This window comes from Strongylocentrotus purpuratus, unplaced genomic scaffold (assembly GCF_000002235.5).
Source record: "Strongylocentrotus purpuratus isolate Spur 01 unplaced genomic scaffold, Spur_5.0 spur5_scaffold_13, whole genome shotgun sequence".
Lineage (NCBI taxonomy): Eukaryota > Metazoa > Echinodermata > Echinoidea > Camarodonta > Strongylocentrotidae > Strongylocentrotus > Strongylocentrotus purpuratus.
Window position 1 is genome coordinate 35,355,483 of NW_022145598.1, and position 8,952 is coordinate 35,364,434.

The window sequence follows — 8,952 nt, forward strand, 5'->3', positions numbered from 1 at the left end:
ATGTCCGTTGCTTGTAAGCCGCCATTTTATTGGCGTAGTACTGCGTCATCGATTAACGCAGTATATTATGACAGGCCTTTGACGCGTTCCTGCTAGGAAATGTATTTGGATTTTCTGTTATTACTTTTACATCACCCTTTCCTTCCTTATATCAAAAGAAAATTAGATTAAAAATGATTGTGTTAATAACATTAGGGTGCTGTTATAACTGCCTGTACCGTCTTAACTGATTGCCTGCGAGAACCGTGCTGATCATGTTTAAGGTCGATTGGACTGAGATAATTCGTTAGCTAATTGGTTAATTAGCGTATACGTGATAACCTATCCCGAATGACGTCTCGTGTGTAGCAATAAAGTAATAAAATACTAAATATAGTCACAATCCTGTATCAATTGGTTTGAATTTATCAAAATACGTTCCGCTCCATCATTATGAGACGTTCAAAGTTTTAGCTCTTTTTTATTCCTTTTATTTGAACAGCTTTATTTAGTTTTCCAATCCTGTCTCCTGCCAGCTCGATGATATTGTCTCTCATTGATCCGTTGCCATGGTCAAAGTTCGTATAGACTCAAACAGATGCGTTTCTGATCATTTAGTGTCGAATCACTAAAATTATCAAAGACTTATATGGAAGGTGTCAGGAGTGAAGCCAGTAACCTTGGAGTTACGTACCAAATATATGTTTTGGTTTTGGTATTAGTTTTGATTTTGTTTGTTTGTTTTACCTGACTGCTTAGAAAGCATGCGTGTTCTTGAAAGTAAGCAACCAGGGGACCGACGGCTTTAAGTCCTCTTCGAGTGACTTGGTAATGAGGATTAATGACTTAGCAAAGGGCACTAGTGCATCAACTTGGTTCCGAACCAGACTCGGTAACCAGACCACTGCTCTACCTGAGCCATCACGCCTCATTGTAGGAGCATTGACTTGTCTCCAGTGCGAACGCAAAGTGTGCAGGTCCTGTTCACACAGTACATGCTGTATTTATGCTGTGTTCACAGTTTGTTACATGTTTTTAGGGTATTTGCAGTGTGTTTGCAGCCTACCTAGACTGTGTAAACAACTTTCTAGCGTTCTGACAGAGAGTTTGCATTTTTATAAAGGGTGTGTTCACAGTGTGTCTTTACTGTTTGTACACAGTGTGTCCACAGTGAGTATACTGTGTGTTCACAGTATGTCCACAGTGAGTATACTGTATGTACACAGTGTGTCCACAGTGAGTATACTGTATGTACACAGTGTGTCCACAGTGAGTATACTGTTTGTACACAGTGTGTTCAATGCATTTTCAGAATCTGTTCAAATTTTGTTCACAGTGTTCTGTCTGCCCCAGTACAGTGTGTTTCAATTCCACTATGTCGGCTGTGCGTTTATAGCGTGTGTTTACAGTGTATCTACTGTGAATACTCAGTGTGTGTCACGATTGTGCTCACAGTTCCATTGTAGCGTGTTCACATGATGCCAGGGTTTTGACCATGTTGGTTTGTGTGTTCGCAACGTGTGTAGACATGGTAGAATTGTTCATGTGTGGCGACAGTTTCAAAATACTGTTTTCACAGCTCTTAATAACTTAATCACAAGTTCTGATGATTTTTAATAACGTGCGTTAAAAGCGTTTTCACATTGTCTTTAAAGTGCAAGTGCGTTCTAAACAGATTTATATGTTGACGCAATAGCGCATATTCTTTCACTCTCTACATTGTTTTTTTGTTGTCACATTGTATTACACATGACGAAAGCGATGTGGTATGAAACAAAATATGCACAGTCATATCTCTAAACTTTCTTGATTCGTGTGTACTCATTTATCCTACTTGCTGCACAGTTTGCTTTTTCAAAGAAATCTTCGACGTCACTCAAACATTGAGCAAATATGACGTATAAATCACTATTTGTCATCTACCCTCACATTAAAGTACTTTTCTATTATAATCTTGCAAGTTGAAGGTCGGCACTACACCTAAAAAGAGGAAATTCATATTTTCCGTTTCCCCCAGATTATTGCATTTTTACTTCTAACACACGTGCAAACACAGGAGGAGAAATTGCACTTGTGTAACAATACTGCTCCTTATCACATCAAGTTGGGCAAATGAAAACTGATGCCTTCTCAATTTAAAAGCGATTTATTTTAGCGAGTAATGGGATGCTTTCCAAGGTTGCAATCTTTTGCTGTGACGCTGCATAGCTCTAGCTGATAAATGGAGTATTGATTTAAATGGAAGCCAAACTAAATCGTCCATCCGATAATAGAGCTGCACAAACCGTGGAGCTGAGATTTCATTTTGTACTCTAGATTTACCGGAACTGGTTGGAGGGCTCAAATCGGAAAACGTTTTGGGGGGTTTCGACAGATTTTGTAAACCAATGTTATACGACGATTTTTGTTTTCTTCGTTCGTTTTATTTGTTCTCCCTTTTTTGCTTGTTAGCCTCTTATATTGTATTCTGTTGCTTTTTCGTCTCCAGTTCGTGATGCAGCACTAATGAACGGAGAGAGAAAGAGAGAGAGAGAGAGAGAGAGAGAGAGAAAGGGGTGCAAGTAAACTGAAAAGATAAGACGAGAATCTGATGGGAACCACATTAACTAAAATCAGAATTTGTAGGTCAAAAGAGATATTGTTTTAAAAACACAGTCTAGACAGTTACCGTCTACTTCTTTATCCTTTATTATGTTATTTTGAATTTTTCTAAGAATTTAAATAGGCCTATTAAAGTGAAATATAATGTATAGTGGTTTTTTGTTATGTCCTCTTACCGAGGTGTTTTATTTCACATATTCACATTTCATATATATTTACATCAATTTAGATTTTAATATAGTAAGAAAAAAAAATTAGACATTCAACGTAGGTACCGTTTTTATTATTTCGTAATCTGTTTCCTGTTTTTTTCAAAGGTTTATATTCGGTAATATTATCGTGTTTAATGCAGATTCAAGGATCATTCATATTTCAATTGCTAATCTGACACCTTTTTTGCCCTGTCAGTGAAAAAGATATACGCTGATCTCGAAATCAACTATGTAAACTGTTTCGATGGGATAATATAAAGTGTGTAACTGTATAAATTGACAAACTTTCTTTTAACCTATATTAATGCCATTGCATCTGAAATATGCTGTTTTGTGGTATCGATTTATTTCCATTTCAAATCAATGACGTCTGCTTTTGTATTGGAGACGTGTCAGCAATAATCTCAGAGTAACTCGTTTGCCCAATTCAGGCCACTTCGTGTATTTTTGTTAGTTCGCGGATTTGCTGATACAGGAACCGAGATACCTCATGAATGGCATGAGTAGCTTACAAATTAAAGATTCAAAAACGAAAGAAAAAGAAGAAGGAGAAAAAGAAGAAAAAGAAGAAGAGATAAATAAATAAAAAGAAGGAAGAGGAGGGGGTGTAGGAGGGTAGTAACAAATCATCTACCACTAGACTAAGATAAACACAAGACTGAAAATGGTAATGAATACCCTAGTAAGTTCAAATCTTCATAAGATAATAAGTAATAATACTGGTGATGATGATTTCCTCAGAAGGTAGTGAAACTTTTTATGACCCTTTTTTACTTTTTACTCAAGATCTGAATTTCGGTTTGTCTTTTCACACTTTTTTGTTGTTAAGTTGCTTTACCAATGCGCATAAGACGATACCCAGCGGGATCTTGCTTACGACAGTAACTACACGATAACGTGTTTACGTGATATCTGATGTGAAATCTAATAGCTTAGACCAATATCACCCTCTACCATCCGTGTTCAACCCACGGTTTAGCGTCTATCCACCTTAAGGCTATTCGTGCTTTTAAGGTATAACCAGGGGGGTTCAACTCCGCTTCTGCATCCGTCTAGCCATGGGGAAATTTTGGAGGGTCAAAAGTGCACACTGCTTCCACTTATCGTGTATTAGCCTATGAAGACGACAAATCTTTAGTGCACCAGCGAAAATGGGGATTTTGGACTGCGCGCAGCGCGCAAAATATTTAAATTAAAATTTGGAATATTCATGAGCTCTTTTCCACTTATTAGCATATTATCGCAATAAAAAAAGACAATGCGCATGCGTTACTATATCGACAGAATCCTTAATTGGGCCGATAAATGTAGAATAAATTAAGGTCAGAGTTGGGGAGGTGTGTGTGTGTGGGGCCGGGGGGGGGGGGGGGGGGGCTAATAAACTTTTAAATGGTTGACTTCGTTGGGGCCACAAGTACATTTAAAAAAATTCAGTTCAGTTAAAAGGCAAAAATAATGACCCCATTTCACTGTGGTACCTCAATTCATTTTTTACCTCTTTTTTTTTTGTTCGTTTATTAACTTTAACTTAATATTTTTAAATCAGACAAATTGCACTACTCATTTAGCCCACTTAACAATTGATATTTTCATATCTTTAGTGTCTAAATAATGAATCATTCTCACCTTGACTTCAATGATCTTCATATTGTGCCCCATCCCCAATTAAATTTCAATTTTATCTCCTTTTTGTTCTTGCATTCGTCGCCACTTATTTTTTTTTAATTTGCCCCCCCCCCCAACAGTAACATTTTCAATACAGGGACCCCTTCTGATATTGACATTTCCATAGGCTCTATTACCCTCCCTCCCCCTTCCCCACCCCAATTACCTATGCTTTCATCATTTTGGCATTGACTTATTCTTTATTTAACCCCCTCCCCCTCATCTTTATTGTCAACCATTTTTCATACTGCATTTATATATTAGTCTTGCCCACTCTCTCTCTCATTAGGAAAGATCATGGTTAAATCTATCTCGCTGATGCCAGATATAAACAAACATCAAAAGGTCAAACACCATACTCAATTATACACAAGACTGTATCAGCCCCCATCTTACCTCAGTCATACAGCATTATCATTACAGAGTGCCTACATCATCATAATCACCAGCATCATCACATATATTTCACAAAATAAGAAAATGAAAAGAACAGAAGTAAGCAGTATTAACTAATTTATTAACATCTATGAACTCATTTATCAACATATTTTGTTTCTATCAAGATCTTTTTAAATCCAACATGACATCAAAAAAAGGATGAGGGAGGGGGGTGTCTCTTGAATTCAAATTTTTCAGTTGTAAAAGTTTACTGTAGATTTTGAACAAAATATTCAATAATATCAACATGCTATTTTATTATGTAAAGCACAGGTATATACTGAGTTTTATGAGTACTTTATCTTACATTAGACATTATTGTTGTTGTTTTTACTACTACCTGTATTATCATTATTATTACTGCTATTATCATGATCATTGTCGTTATTGTTACTATTTTAATATTGTTATTATTATTAATGTTATTAATTATATTACTACAGTATTACTATTGAACTACATCATTTTATACCCCCCCCCCACCCCTTCAATTTACTATTCAGTTCAGCATCCCTAATATTTTTGTCAGAACTTGACTTAAGATTAAATATCAAAAAACTATGTTACATGCATGTACACGCATTTAAAAGAACAAATGATTACTTTCATGATCCTCGATATATCTTCTTCTTCTTCTTCTGGTAATCTTCAAAAGGCGTTGTAGCCTATCACGAAGATGAACTATTACTAAAGATTACAAGTGGTGCGAGGAAGACAGAATGTTTCTAAGTGGGATAAAGAGAGTAGATGCGTCAGAAGTAGTCCCTGGCAGTTCTCTGGACTGTCAGCATGCACTATATTTGCTGGAAGTCAGTTCCATTAACTTTGGGACAGAGTGTTGGGCAAATACAAACTTGTCTATGTCGCTTCTGACTTAGTGCAACTGAATTAGGGTCATGTCATGGTACTTCCTGCTTGTGATTTGTTAAAGCCCGTCTGTACTAGTTTGGCCAGGGGGATTAGACCACCTGGCAAGGTCACTGAAAGGTGGTTATCTCATCAAATCAGCTCTCAATTAATATAAGAAAAAGAGGATCATGGGGGACCAACAGGCACCGATTAGGCATTGTTTGCTATATAGAGGGCGCAAGTAGCTATAAGTAGTGCAGTGGGAAAATTTTCAAGGGAAAGCGGAGAGACCATTGACTATCTTGTGCACCATTCCCAATCTTCTTACAGAGTGCCTTGTAGTTGTAGATATAGTAGGCAACTAAAAGGTGCTGATCATCTCAGTCAAACTGCTGGTTCTCTTGTGGTCCCCATTGTGAAGTAGCGTCCTGGACATCTTAGATGTTGTAGGGATCCCAGACACCGGAACAGTTCTCAAGATGAGGGTGGACTAGGGACTTGTACAAAAGAAGCCTGGGTATCAAACCATGCAGATTGGGACAACCTGCATAATAAAAACAAAAAGAGAGGAGAAATCAAATAAGATTAAAACTGCTGCATTATATTGTATTTTCAAAAATAGTACCTCCCCACTTTTTGTAGGTCTTGCATTTTAATTTTATTAAAAAATGATAAACTTATGTCTATCTGATAGGGCCCTTTTTGAAAAGAAGAGTAAAGGTTTAGAGTTCTAGATGTATTTCCAATTATTCTTAAAGTAATTTCCAATTTATTTTAAGTTATTATTTGCTAGACTTTTGTGAACAAAAGTTTATTAGATATAATGTAATATTGAGGAAAAAATGCCTTTGAGTACGTCTTTTAATATGCTGAGAGAATAAACTGTAGCAACACCATAGTTTGTCACCTAAATAAAAAGCTAGAGAATAAATGAGAATTACAAGATATAATGCAACACAAGATGACAGTTCCCCAAATCTTTGTATATAGTCCTAGTCGAGTGCGGTGTTCGCATGGGCTTAGATTATACAGCCTGAATATTTTCGAACTTTATACAAACATACCTTGCCAGAGTTCAACTTAGGTGTCCTGTTCTTGAATTAGATCTACACCATAACTTTTGATGATCAGGTCCTGGTGCTCTTTGTTGCACTTCTGTGATCATTATCTGCTTCTTTGTTCCATAGGATCTACAATTTAAAGAAAACATAAACTTAGTAAGGTTCCTGCTAATATCAAATGCATGCATTAGTTATCAGTTTATAACTTTGTTCATGTCCTTTAATAAAGAAAGAAATATCCATATCATATGTAGGGTTGGATCCAGAATTCTCACCAACATAAAACTAAAAGGGGTGGCATAAAATCCTGAAAATAAACTAATTATTTCAAACAAGGCACAATGACATGAGTAAGAGCAAAATCAGGGAAAGAGGGGTGGGGTGGGGGGGGGGGGGGGGGGGGGGAGGAGACACCTTTTTTCTTTTGTTTTTGTTGTTGATGGTAGATCTAGCCTAGTAGTAGATCTAGATCTACATTCAAACTAAGCTGAATCTGGACCTGGATCACAATAATGACACATGTGCACGACTAGTCTAGTCTAGTGTAGCAAAAACGAGACTAGACCCATGGCTATGGAATTCTTTGCTATGGCATAACACAAGCTATAGATCTAGATGTAATTGCCTATTTTCAGTATTATTAGTAGGTGGCTCTAGACCTAGATCTAGACCCGTCCCTAGACCTATGCCACATCTGAAAAAGGGGGGCACAGAATGATTGTGCACCCCCCCCCCCCTCTCCATAACTTCCACATCATTTATTTAATCCACCTACACCAGGCATTTATTTAGTCTTTCTTTATTAGAATGCATTAGGCCTAGAATCTAGCCCTAGATCTAGGCCTATACTAGATGCGGGGTTAAATGCTGTTTATATTTAAGTGCTAGATCTAGACTAGACCTAGATCTAGGCCTAGCCCTAGGCTCTGCTTAGGCTTTGCTTAGCCCGAATGTTTCTGTCTCTTTCGTTCGTTAGCCTCTGATTTGGGTAGGGTCGGCTGAAGAGAGGAGCCGACCCTACCCAAATCAAGGGCTAACGAACAAAAGAGACAGAAAATTCAGGCCAGACTATGCTATGAATACTAGCCTAGCCCTAGGCTTTACAGTACCACACTGTAACTTTGTAAGTTATAGCCGCGCCAGCTCATGAAACGCAGTCGCTTCTTGGTAGAGTGTTACAGCCGGCTAGAACCGGCGGATTGAAGATCATAAACCGCTCGACGAGATCTCATCGGCTTGGACTAGCAATGAGCCATTTGCGCAGTCTCCACATCTACGACCGATTACTATCGGAAATCAAGCTATGAACTGAACTTAAAATTATGAGATGTGCTCTAATGAAATAACCTACGGTAAAATCCTGATTGTTTCTGAAAATACTACCGTCGATGACTTAAAGTAGAGTTCATTCAATCAGTTAATATTCTTTGGTCAGAAGAAAGAAAAGAGGATGGGGTAAGGGGTTAACCGGGTAATACGTTGTGACAATGCGGAGAGCCGCTCACTGCAATGACGAACACATCACAATCATTTCAGAGACCTTCACACAAAATGGATCTTTACTTACTTTTCTTGATATCATAGGGTATCACTTCGATGCCAATGTTCGCCTGAAGATTTTCTGCTTCACTGAGATGTACTTGACAAACTTCTATTATAATAGAATTCACTTAAAAGAAAAATGTTTCATTGTTCGTAATTGAATAACTTGAAAGTTGCAGTTCATACAACCACCATTTTCGTGCTCAAATCGTAGGGAATTCTGGGAATGCAAAAAATGTTTTATGCATGACCTAATACATAAAACATTTTGTCGATGGCCAATCAACAAACAGTAGTTGGCGTATTTTTTACGTCATTGCTCATGAATATTCATTGACCCTCCAAAACCGTCGTTCAAATCGGACAAAACCCCATAATGCATCCAATGCAAAACCTATGAAATGTCAAAGGTCACGATTTTAGTTGGCCCTCTAGTCCTCCTACGGAGGACATACTGTGTATGATCGAATCTCTTTGGGTATAACACGAAGCGGACTGGGACGAGGTACAGAGGCGGAAGATTTAGAATGATCTAATTCCAACTCGCAAATTCAGTTTCTTCTTGTTTTTGTTTTTTCTTGAATTTTCCGCATGTGTATGTGGCT

At 37.6% G+C, this 8,952-nt stretch overlaps 1 long non-coding RNA gene across 1 annotated transcript; it reads right to left on the reverse strand.

Annotated features, from left to right (window-relative positions):
* Window positions 1-6,065: 6,065 nt before the first annotated feature.
* On the reverse strand, window positions 6,066-8,412 carry LOC115923153. Its single transcript, XR_004063824.1, has 3 exons — window positions 8,373-8,412; window positions 6,809-6,934; window positions 6,066-6,288 (listed from the first exon to the last, which is right to left on the reverse strand). It is a non-coding gene; the product is annotated as an uncharacterized LOC115923153 (long non-coding RNA).
* Window positions 8,413-8,952: the final 540 nt, after the last annotated feature.